The following is a 12856-nucleotide window of genomic DNA, read 5'->3' on the forward strand; positions in this document are numbered from 1 at the left end:
GGACAAACAAGTATAGTTGTAGATAGTCTCTTTAGTAATCCTAATCTTCTAAATGTTTTACTATTAAATCACAGTCTTTTGTTTGCTTTCCCACCGCATTATCTATGTGAGCATTCCAATTTAACTTATTTGTAAATGTAATTCCTAACTATTCAGTAGACTTCACAGCCTTTAGATCTGCGTGAATTATCATGTAACCAAAATTTAGTAGATGCCTTTTACTACTCATGCGGATGACATAACAATTTTTATTATTTAAGGTCAGTTACCACTTTTTGCATCATATGGATAGGTAGCCTAAATCATTTTGCAGTTCATTTTGATCATCTGATCACTTTACAAGACAGTAAATGATTTGCAAGACTGTAAATGATAGTATCATCTAAGAGGACTGCTCCGATTCTCTCTTAAATTCTTAATGTAGATCGGCAACAGCAGGTGGTCTATAACACTTCCTTGAGGAATGTCAGATATCACTTCTGTTTTACTTGACGATTTTCCATCAATTACTATGAACTGTGACCTTTCTGACAGGAAACCACACATCCAGTTGCACAACTGAGACAATACAACATATGATTAGAAAATGCTTGTGAGGAACTGTTTCAAAAAGTCTTCTGGAAATCTGCAAATATGGAATCAATTTGAGATCCCCAGTCGACAGCACTTATTACTTTGTGTGACTAAAGAGCTAGCTGTGTTTTAAAAGGTCGATATTTCTGAATCTATCTTGGCTATTTATCAATGAATCATTATCTTTGAGATAATTCATAATATTCAAACACAATATATGTTCCAAAATCCTAATGCAAATCAACATTAGTGATATGAGTCTGTTATTTAGTAGATTACTCCTCTTTTCTTTCTTGAGCATTGGTGTGACCTGAGCAACTTTTCAGTCTCTAGGTATGGATCTTTATCAAATGAGCGGCTATATATGATTTCTAATGGAGCTATTGTATCAGCATTCTCTGAAAGAAACATAACTGCTTTATTACACTGAGGAGAGCTACTACTAAGTTACTCACAGTTGCAGTTGCTCTTGATTTGAATACTGCAATATTTACTTTGTTGTCTTTGGTGAAGAAATTTCAGAAATCCGTGTTTAGTAACCCTGCTTTAGTAGCACTGTCATCAGTAACATTACCACAGCTATTGCGCAGTGAAGGTATTGGTTGTGTCTTGCCATTGGTGTACTACACATGCAACCAGAACCTCTTTGGATTTTCTTCCAGATTTCAAAACGAAGTTTCACTATGGGAACTATTAAACACATCTTGCACTGAAACCCACCCTAAGTTTCGAGCTTCAGTAAAACATCGCTAATCTTGGAGATTTTGCATTCTTTTAAATTTTGACATGCTTTTTTTCATTGCTTCTGCAGCTGAGTTTTGACATATTTTGTGCACCACCCTTTTAATTTATTTGGTATCCTTTCAATTTATTTGGTATATATCTCATAATTGATGTCGATACTATTTCTCTGAATTTAAACCATGTCTGGTCTACACTTACATAGTCAGACTTGAAGGAGTAGAGACTTAGTAGAGACCGTCTCCTTGGAAGGCATCAAGTTAATTTTTATCTGCTTTCTCATTAAATGCCCTATTGTGTAGGGCTGAAAATTAATAGAGATAAGGCAAACAGAATGTGCGAAGTAAGTGGAAATTACTCGTCTCTTCCCCGATTACAGTGCAATAGAAGATACTACAAGATGTTGACAGATTTCCATATCTCGGTAGCTTTATATGTAATAATGAGGTCACAGATGCAGAAATCACCAGCAGAACTGGAAAATCAGTCCATATGGCAATTAGGTCTGTAATATGTCAACAAAGCTTTGACTGTACTCCTTTATCGTTTATATGTGTGAGACTTGGAAAACGTCAGTAAAATCAGCACACAGTCTCCATATTTTTCACCAACAATGCTATAGACGAATTCTGAAGATGTTAACCCAACCAAGTTACAAACGATGAAGTGTTGAGAATACGACGTCTAGACAGCCTGCACAAAATTATTGTTGAAAGAAGACTGAAGATTGCAGGTTTTGTTCTATGCATGTAAGGTGGAAGAATCCCAAAATCAACACTGTTGTGGAAATCAATGGACAGATACAGATGTACAGGAAGACCTTTTAACACTTGGAACTTTTGCAATGAATCTTCAATGCATGGACACAAACTTGGAGGAAGGTGAGAACGTGGCAGCTGATTGAGTGAACTATTGGAAACCAGTTCCTTGTATGGTACACAGCAAATCTGAGTAAGTTAGTAAGTAAGTAAGTAAAGTAAGTACAACTGGGGATTTTGCAAAACTGTTGGATGATCGATATTATTGTCTATATTTGACACTGTTGGACTTCTACCTTTTCCTTGATGTGTATTCTTCAAATTGTGAGTTTTATGAGAAAGCTGATAGGTACTTACCAATCAACCTTCCCTCACACGAACTGACATTGTCTCTTTGTAAATTCTACTGTGCTAACAATTATCTACTGAGAATCCTCGACTAGGTCTCCGCAGCTCAAATGAGCCAGTTTCTTTTAAATTTCTGTCTTTGGCTATAATTGTCTTCCAAGTATGGTGACACAACATCCTGTCATGAAACTTTTGCACATAACAAACAATTAACATTTGTGTTTTAGTGTTCTAAGCTGTGAGGTCATCAGCGGACAAATAATTTAGTACCTATTCCTGGACAGCCGGAGTGGCCGTGCGGTTCTAGGCGCTACAGTCTGGAACCGAATGACCGCTACGTTCGCAGGTTCGAATCCTGCCTCAGGCATGGATGTGTGTGATGTCCTTAGGTTAGTTAGGTTTAATTAGTTCTAAGTTCTAGGGGACTGATGACCTCAGAAGTTAAGTCGCATAGTGCTCAGAGCCATTTGAACCTATTCCTGATGTGCTGTTGTTTGGAACAACAACTGACATGATCCAAAATATTACTTTCTTTTATTATAGCTTCACTTTTATTTTGTCTAATGATTACTAATTTCAGTATCAAATTCCATCATCAAGCCACTATATGATCAGAAAGCATAGTGTATCTTTAAAATATTGTTTAATAAACAGATTACCATTATATCATCATTCCTTAAAATAATGTCCAAAGTGGAAGGACAGATGATTAATTTTGAGTATATACAAAAGTCAGAGTACTGAACCGGATATGAAAGAAGGAAAACCAGAAGGGCAGTGAGAGACGGGTGCCTTCTATCACCTTACTTCCTTAATATGTTCATCAAGGAAGTAATAACAACAACAAAGAAAAGATGACAAGAATCAAAAGGTAATTTCTGGAACACTCCAAGGAAATGCGATAGGACCATTACATTTACAATGTATATAAATGATCCAGTAGAAAGTGTCAGAGGTTCCTTAATATTGTTCACAGGTACTACACTTGTCCATCAGAAAGTAGCAACAACAGAAGACAGTATCAATTTGCACAATGACCTGCAGAGGATTGGTGAATGATGCAGGCTCTGGCAGTTGACCCTGCACATAAATAAATGTAACATATCACACACACACACACACACACACACACAGGAAAAGAAATCCAATACTGCCAATACTGTACAACTACACTATTAATGACAAATTGCTGGAAACAGAATCTACCATAAAATATCTAGAAGTAACTATCCAGAGCAAACTTAAAGTGGAACGACCACATAAAACAGCAATAGAAAAGCAGATGCCAGACTAAGATTCACAGGAAGAATCTTAAGTGAATGTAAATTACCTCTGTGTCCTTACCCAGTAGGACTGACAGAAGAGAGAAAGAAGATCCAATGAAGTGCGGAGTGTTTTGTCACAGGATCATTTAGTCGCTGTGACATCATTACAGATATGCTCAGCAACTCCAGTGGTAGATGCTATAAGAGAGCAGTTGTGCATCACGGAAAGATTTACTACCCAAATTTCGAGAGAGTAGTTTCCGAGAAGAGTCTGACAACATAATACTTTCTCTCATATACAATTCACGAAATGATCACGAGAAGAAAATTTGAGAAGTTCGAGATAATACAGAAGCGTACTGACAGTCACTCTTCCCAAGCACTGTTCACAAGTGGAACAAGGCAGAGGGGATCAGTTGGTGGCATGAGACGTACCCCCTGCCACACACAGTTAAGTGGTTTTTGGAGCATGATGTCGATATGGAAACTTAATTGCATGCATATACACTGCAGATTGACGACATCGCAATAGTAAATCAGAGTAGGAACTAAATAAAATGTTTCAGGCCTTAAATCAAGAAGTGGTAAAACTAAAGCTAAAAATGAATACAAAGAAGACAAAAGTTATGGCTACAGACAAGAAAGGAGGTGGAGGTAGGACTGACACAAGAACAGGCAATGAGCAACTCAAGAAAGGAACTGAAATTCACTATCTCAGTAGCATTTTGCAAGAAAACAATCAATATTTCAAGGCATTCAAGAAAAGAAAAGCACAGGTGAAGAGTTCCTTCCAAAATAAGAAGAAGCTGCAACTGAATAAACATATCAGCTTCCACATTAAGAAAATATTTGTAAAGACCTTTGTGTGGAGTGTTCTGACACACAGATGCAAAATCTGTACATTAGAAAAGCCAAAGGAAGCTCACCTCAAACCTGCTGAAATGTGGTTCTGGAGGAGAAGTACAAGAACTAGCTGCATTGACAGAAAAATTAAAGGAAATAGGAGAGAAGAAAGAACCACTGAAAGTTATGCGCCAGGGCAAAGCAAAATACACTGGACACTTAACTGGAGACGATAATCTTTTAAAACACATTTCTGAAGGCAAGATCGTAGGTAAGAAAACAAGGGGATGACTGAGAACATCCTACTTAAACAATATGATCAATGAATGGGATTTTCTTCACACATGGAGATGAAGACAACTGCTGAAGAGAGGAAGCTGTGGCTGCAGAGACAAGGTTTAACCTTTTGGAAGAGTAAGGACAAACTAATACAAAATATGAGTCTGCATGGTAGCTACATATGGAATAAATGACAACTTCTTGTGTGCAGTCATCAAGTCACTTACCCCAGTAGGTGTCTTATCTACTAAAAGTAAAGGTAACTGTTGTGCTTTCAATAGATGTGAACTGCACCCTGAAAATGGTATGTCTAGTTTGCAGTTGTACAGAAGCTTTTTATTTTGCAAAATGGTTCAAATGGCTCTAAGCAGTATGGGACTTAACGTCTGAGGTCATCAGTCCCCCAGACTTAGAACTACTTAAACTTAACTAACCTAAGGACATCCCCGCCTAAGGCAGGATTCGAACCCGCGACCGTAGCAGCAGCACGGTTCCGGACTGAAGTGCCTAGAACCGCTTGGCCACAGTGGTCAGCTTTTATTCTGCAAAGAAAATTTTGATAATAAGATGAACTGATGCTGGTACTTGCTACTGAAACCAGTAGTACTTAGACACAACAAAAGTGTGACTACAGAATTAAGAATAATTTTTCCAAACAATCGAGTATTTTTTTCAAAACAACACCACAATAGAGGAAACTTATTTTAAACTAAAGACACAAAAGAAAAAAAGAGAAACTGTAAAGATCTTGAGTCTCATAAGACTCTCTTGGGAGGAAAATATAAGATATTTAATTGGTAAACTTGCAAGGCATACTTTTTTATGTTGTATAAACTATGAAACTGTTAGCATCGTCAGCTAAAATTTACTTCTTCTGTCTTAATATACCTTCCTTCACTTACAGCTGCAGTGTGGAGACAGGGGTGAGGGTGGGAGCGGGGATGGGGGCGAGGGTGAGGGCGTACTGCTTTAAAATGGTGATTCTTGTACTGATATTTTTAACAACAGATTTATATCGTTTGCTTATGAAAGTCTGCATGCGATGACAGCTGCACTAGTAATACCTTCACAGGGTCGTATTCAAGTTGCAAGGCTAGATCTATGCCAGCCATGACACGCTCCCAGCCTTTCCTCATCGTGATCTGGTTGTAGCATTGGGACTGCAGGGTGTCTAAGCTGATGTTCAGACCATCAAGCCCTGCCCTCTGCAAGGCAACCAGCTGTCTTGTCAACATGAGGCCATCAGTTGTCATTAAGACACTTTCGAGATCTTTTATTTTCTTCAAGGCACCTGTGAAACAGCAAATTATTCTAAAGAAACTGAAACAAATAATTTGTAACATTGCTGCTGCATATAAAACAAAACTCCAGTTGATAAATTGAAAATACAAATTCCTTAAAAGTTAACTGTACATTTGCCCTAATACAAAGAGATAAGAAGGGTTAATAAACTGAATTGAAGAATGCAAGTTAAGATAGCAATGAAAAAATAATTAGAGGCATGAGATCACCTACTGCAACAGGGAAATGGGAATCAATATGAACCATTACCCAGCTACTGTCAACTGATTCCATGTCTCCATGCACACTGTATAAACCACTGTGGGTTCTACGACAAAGTAAATTGTTGTACCACACATTATGGTTTTTCCCCATTCAATGCTCATGTGGATTGTGGGAAGAATGATTCTTTAAATGGTTCTGTGCATCCTGTAATTAATCTTGCCTTCATGGTCCCTATAGGAGTGATACATATGCGGTTATTGTATAATCCCTAAATACCTCACTTAATACAGGTTCCTGAAATTTCATAAGTTGGGTTTTGTCATATATTTGGCGTCTATCTTCACTTGTCTGGCATTTCCAATTTTTAGTAGCTTCTTGATGCTCTCCCATGCATCAAATAAATCTATGATCAATCATGCTACACTATTTTGTATACATTCAATGTCTGCCATTAGCCTTATTTGTTATGGGTCATACTTAAGCAATATTCTAGAATGGGCCACACAAGTATTTTGTAAGCAATGTCCTCTATAGACTGATTACATTTTCCAGTATCTTACCAATGAATTGAAGTCTGCATTCTGCTTTGCCTACAAGTGAGTCTATGTCACCATTTCATTTCATCCAGATATTTGTATGAGTTGACCAATTAAAACTGTGATTATTTGATAATGTAGTCATACAATACTGTCTTTTATTTGTTTTGTGATGTGCTCCAATTTACATTTCTGAAAACTTAAACTCAGTTGCCTATCTTTGGACCAATTTGAAATGTTATGATCTGACTCAAATTTGTGCAGATTTTTTCCAGGCAATAATTCATTATAGACAACTCTATCATCCAGGAAAAGTATGAGGCTCCTTATAATATCGTCTTCCAGAACATTAAGGTACAACATTAATGCAATGGTATAAATTACTATAACTGTATAAATAAGTTTATAAGTGTGTAAAATACATTGAACTATTTGTTACAACAAAACATTGTACTGGTATACTCAGCAAGATGTTAAATCAGCAGATAGCTACATTTTATGTTCAACATTTTGTGTACAGCATATATGTTGGAAAGGATTTATACCCAAATTGAATAAATCTGAAGAAATGGTAGGGTGTCTCTGGAAAAAAAATCCATAAAAACTCATACAGTCCAATTTGCTATTATGTCACTGTTACTGAAATATAATACAAAGTAACTAAATTCGATGAACATTCTCAGAGTGCAATATGCCTCAGAGTGAATGCACAGTAATGTCAACATTATTTTTCAAGGCTATGTTTGTGAAAATGGATGAAAGCAAATCACACATTTTGTTCTCAATCTGCGGAAGCATTATGCACTGTGAAACACTGTACTGCTGTTCTACATAAAAGCTGTCTCATTGCCAACATCTTTCCCCTGCTGGCTGTTCTACACTTCTCATCACTGATTCAACATGTTGTAAGATATTTTATGCTGTATGACACCACAGTCCAATCTGGTTAGGATAGCATAAAAATAATATATGAACTTCAGTATTGAAACTGGAACAGCAGAACAGCTCTCATCACACTGGATATCAAATCGAGGTTGGATTACAGCCATGGGTACATCATTTCATGCTACTCAACTGTATGTCATATGTCAGAGTTCATCAACTGTAGTGGCTGGCGACTGGTGGCTGGCGACTGGTGGCATAGCCATCTCTTGGCATCCAGTGAACAGACGTTCTACACAGGTGACAGATTTGAAGAAAATGCTGGATACGGCAACAGTGGAACACTCTCTGTATCGAGGTAGCTCAGTACAGCTCAGGTGATGTGTAGTCTTGCATTATCTTGTTAAAACATAACATCACGGAGCCCTTGAGAATAGGGCACAGCGATAGGCCTTAACAAAACACAAATGCAATGGCTGCTGTCCAAATTACTGGCTATGTGAACCAGAGGTTGTGACATGTATCCAGTTGCACCCCATACCATCACATCACATGCTGGACCCGCATGTGAATGACAGGTACAATCTGGCCAGGTCTGTTGGCATCAGAGCCTCCACACACAAGTACATCAATTGTGACGATGTTGCAGAACCGAGACTCATCTGATATGATGACACAGTGCCATTCCTGTGTCTGGCATTGTTGTCAGTTGCACCGCTGTCAGTTCACCTCTCTCTAGAGCTGCATTAAGGGCTTGACAGTCTGTGCTGCTCCAGATGCCATCACATTGTCTGTGTGGATACTTGTCTCACTGTATACAAGCCCACTTCCTGACTAAATGTACACAACTTCACTGCAGGATCACGTACGCATGAGTGAACACTTGTCTGCCCTCTCAGGTGCTAGTTTGGTGGCACTACTGAGGCCCTGCAAGGCATTTAGCATGGCCGTCCTGAACCTACCAATTCTATGTTCGCACAAAATGAGATTCTGAGCAATGCAAGCAGCAATATAGTGAAACAATAAACCAGAGCCTCAGCAGACCATGAGCCTGCCACTGCCAAATCTGGAATGCTGATAAACATTTCTCCTTCTTCCATTATGCTTAACACGGACTTCGTGTAAAGAACCAACACTGAAATAGAATTTCTGAATGAGAAACCTGCTCCATAAGCTTTTTCTTGCATACAGAATATGCATGGGAGTGCTGAAAAGTAATGCCTCTGAATTTTTTATACTGTTCTCAATATCGGTCGAGGTATGACACGTCACGCATATTACTTGGTCAACTTTCCCACTTCACTGACTCGTGGCACACCCCCCTCCCGCAAACAGATGGAGTCGCAATAGGCAGCCCATTCTAACCAGAGATTGTGAATATGTTTACGGTGCACTTCGAGGAAGAGGCGCTGATGTCATCCAAATGGAAATCCATCTTCTTCTTCTTCTTCTTCTGTTATGTGGATAACACACTTGTCACCTGGCCTCATGGAAGAGACAAACTTCTTGACTTCTTTGTACATCTGAACTCCACACGCCACAAAATCAAATTCACTATGGAGACCAAAGAAGAAGGAAGACTACCACTCCTGGACATCATAATCAAGAGAATAACGGACAGCACCCTGTGCCACAGCGTGTATCTGACTCTATAAAACACATAAACTCAGTTCTCCCTATGGCACTGTGAATAATTTCAATAACAAAAAGTGAGATGAATGTTGCAGCGTACATTTAATTTCGACTTTGGCTTTGCATTCAAGATCAGTCTTACCTGAGAGTGCAACATTACATCTTTGGTTAATTTAATTATATGTTCATTAGATTTTGGTTATAAGGCATGTTTTGCTGCCTAATGCTTCATCTCCAAATGCTGGAAACAATCCATGGAGGAAGAGGAGTATGTAAGACATTGGTGGACCAGGTTGGAAGAATCTGTGAATTTCAATACTCTGTAGAAGAGCTCAATCATTTGAAAATAACTTTCAGACCTTGTGGCTATTCTAACAGATATACATAGGGCACTACATTCTAAAATATTTGCATCTTTCACTGAAAAAGAAGCAACTAGAGGAAAAGTTCTCTTGCCATTTGTAAAAACAGTCGCAGATCGCGACCTCCGAGTGCTATGAAGAGAAGATATTGACGCAGTGCTTAAACCAAACTGAAGACCACAACAGCAGCCATACTCAAGCAAATTGTTATGCAGTAGTTTCAGTGAATTTGACAATGATGTGGCTGCTTTCATGGTGGCCCAGTCATATTGTGGGGTAGGGAATGTCAGTGACAGGGCTGGAATTGTAGGCGACAGATGGATTTTTGGCAAAGCCTTGTATCAATACCTCCTTAATTATTGAGTTGAAAAACTGTAGAAAACATTCATACAGTAAAATCACACAAAAAAATTTCCTATTTCTGCAGGTATTGTGCCTTCTGTTTCTTTTTCATTACAAAAACATATTGATTCAAGTTTATAAAGTCACAACTATGTCACTGTGATTTGTGTAACACACATTCTGGAACATGTTCCAGGAATGTCATGAAACAGAGAGCTTTAAATACTTACTCTAGCTCATCTTTCAAGACTTGCATGCCAACAAAAACACCATCTATCCAATCTGTTTTTATTTCACTTTCATGTAAAGATTTCTCCACAAAGGATATCATCTGCCATGATTTCTCCACAAAGGATATCATCTGCCATGTAGGCAGTGCAAGAGGAATTCCACACTCACATTTGGGTAATCAAGTGGATTCTGTGTCTTGTCAGAACCAAGCACAACCAACCCAATTTCATCTTTACCACTGGTAAATATCTGGAAACATATTAAATGGTAAAAATAAGTTTTGTTTATAACAAGTTGTATACCAATAAAAACATCACACACAGATACTCTTTATAAAATTATTTAATTGGATAGATAAAAAATCTACTCACCAAGCAGTGGCAGAACACACACATAAAAGACTGTTGTGATAGGCAAGCGTTTGGAGCCAGTGACTCCTTCTTCAGGCTGAAGGGTTGCAGGGGAAGCAAGAAGGGTGAAGGAAAAGGACTGGAGAGGTCTAAGAAAAGGGGTAGATTTTGGGAAAGTTACCCAGAACCGTGGGTCATGGGTGACTTACCGTACAGGATGATAAGGAAAGACTAATTGTTGGGGACTGCATTGGGCAAGATTCAGAAACCTGTGAGCTTAAAGGTGGAAGACAGGGTAATATGCAAGACAGATATTACTACTAAAACTGTACATGAGTTAATAAGAGTGAGAAGCTAAGTGTATTGTATGCAACAGCTGTGGGAGGGGGCAGTGAAAATAGACGGGAAAGACAATGAAAGATGTATAAAGCTAAAACGAAGTGAAGCAAAGAGTAATTACAGTGAAGAAATGCTGAGACAGGAGAAATTAACGTAAATTAAGGCGAGGTGGGTGGTGAGAACCAAGGACACGTTGTAGTGCTAGTTCCCACCTGCGGAGTTCTGAGAAACTGGTGTCTGGCGGAAGAATCCAGGTGGCATGTGTGGTGAAACAAGTGCCGAGGTCATGTATGCCATGTTGTAGAGCAAATAACAGAAAAGAAGACAAAAAAGCTCTACAAACTCTTTATCAAATCTCAGTCAAAACGGGACTACAAATCTCACATGAAAAAAACTTGTACATTGACACAATGTAAAGAGACAGACACCCACTGGTAACAAAGTATGGAAAGATATCACATGAAGGAAGTTTCCAGTGCCTGGAAGAGATTACACAGAAAATGGGACTGAACTCAACATCCAATGAAAAAAGAATCACAAAACTACATAAGGTATTCAGACTTATATCGAACAATTATAACAAAAGAAGTTTTTCCATCAATGCCAAATTAAGACACTGTAGTACAGTAGTTACCACAGGCCTTGTACACCTCAGAACAACAGCAATGAAGGGAAGAACAAAAATCAAAGAGATGGAAAAACAGAAGGAAAGATCTACAGGCCAGTTCAGAGAGAGGGGATCTGGATAAACATATTGACAAAAGAACTGTACAAATACAAACAGAGGATTAAAAACAACACCAGGTAAAGTAGGACAAGGTTCTAGAGACACATACAAATTATGCACAAAAACAGACTTACCAAGAATATTTTTTATATCGTTATGACTAATAAAGGGAAAACCAACTGGGTATAGGAAACCATGGAGGACCTCAAGAAACTAAACATCTCCACAGAAGACATCACAGACAGGAAAAAATACAGAGTAAAAAACTGGAAAACAGAAATTTCAGCAGATATTGAAAGAGAAGAAAATGGAGAAGAACGGTACAGAAGAGAGGAAGAAGAATCACAATGAATATATGAGAAGTTTTTGAAAGACAAACGAAAGAGACAGAAAAAAAGCCTTCAAAATTGATGGTGCTTTACTGCTCTCCTTAAGGGGGTATTAACTAACAATAATTCAATATAATAATAATAATAATAACAATAACAATAACAATAACAATAATGACACTGTCTCTGTCTCAAGAAACTGATCTTCGAAGATCAGCTGAAGTTATCTCCCATGTCTTACTCTGCCTCTGTCCATGTGAATAACAGTAAAATTTAGGCTTATTTGGGAAAACAGCATCAAAGAAATTGTTTATTACAAATGGAACAACAGTATTATAGATTGCACATGACAAAGATTTATTGTCACAAATTGATGTTATCACCACTCTTGATAAATCCTGTTAATATAGTACAATAAAAAATACTAACACCCGATAAATCTCTGTACACACGCCACATTACCACAAGTGAAAACTACATGGAGTGGAAACAGAGGGAGATACTACAACGCAAAATTGTTTCCATCTTATGACCTTTTTGTTGTTGCTGTGGTAGTCTGAAGATTGGTTTGCTGCAGCTCTCAATACTAATCTATCCTGTGCAAGCCTCATCACCTCCACCTCCACATATCTATTACAACACCCACCCATTTAAACCTGCTAGTTGTCGTGAAGTCTTGATCTATTTCTACAGTTTTTATACCCCTTCCCTTCCAACACACACATACACACACACACACACACACACACTAGCCACCAAGGAAGAGCCTACAGCTTTGATTCAAACCCCCCCCCACCCCAGTCATACCCTCAT

The 12856-nt window shown here is 38.2% G+C and overlaps 1 pseudogene; it reads right to left on the bottom strand.

Moving 5' to 3' along the window:
* The window catches only part of LOC124742268, a 61528-nt pseudogene extending 48672 nt beyond the window's left edge, over positions 1 to 12856 (bottom strand).

Source organism: Schistocerca piceifrons, unplaced genomic scaffold (genome assembly GCF_021461385.2).
Source record: "Schistocerca piceifrons isolate TAMUIC-IGC-003096 unplaced genomic scaffold, iqSchPice1.1 HiC_scaffold_2281, whole genome shotgun sequence".
Lineage (NCBI taxonomy): Eukaryota > Metazoa > Arthropoda > Insecta > Orthoptera > Acrididae > Schistocerca > Schistocerca piceifrons.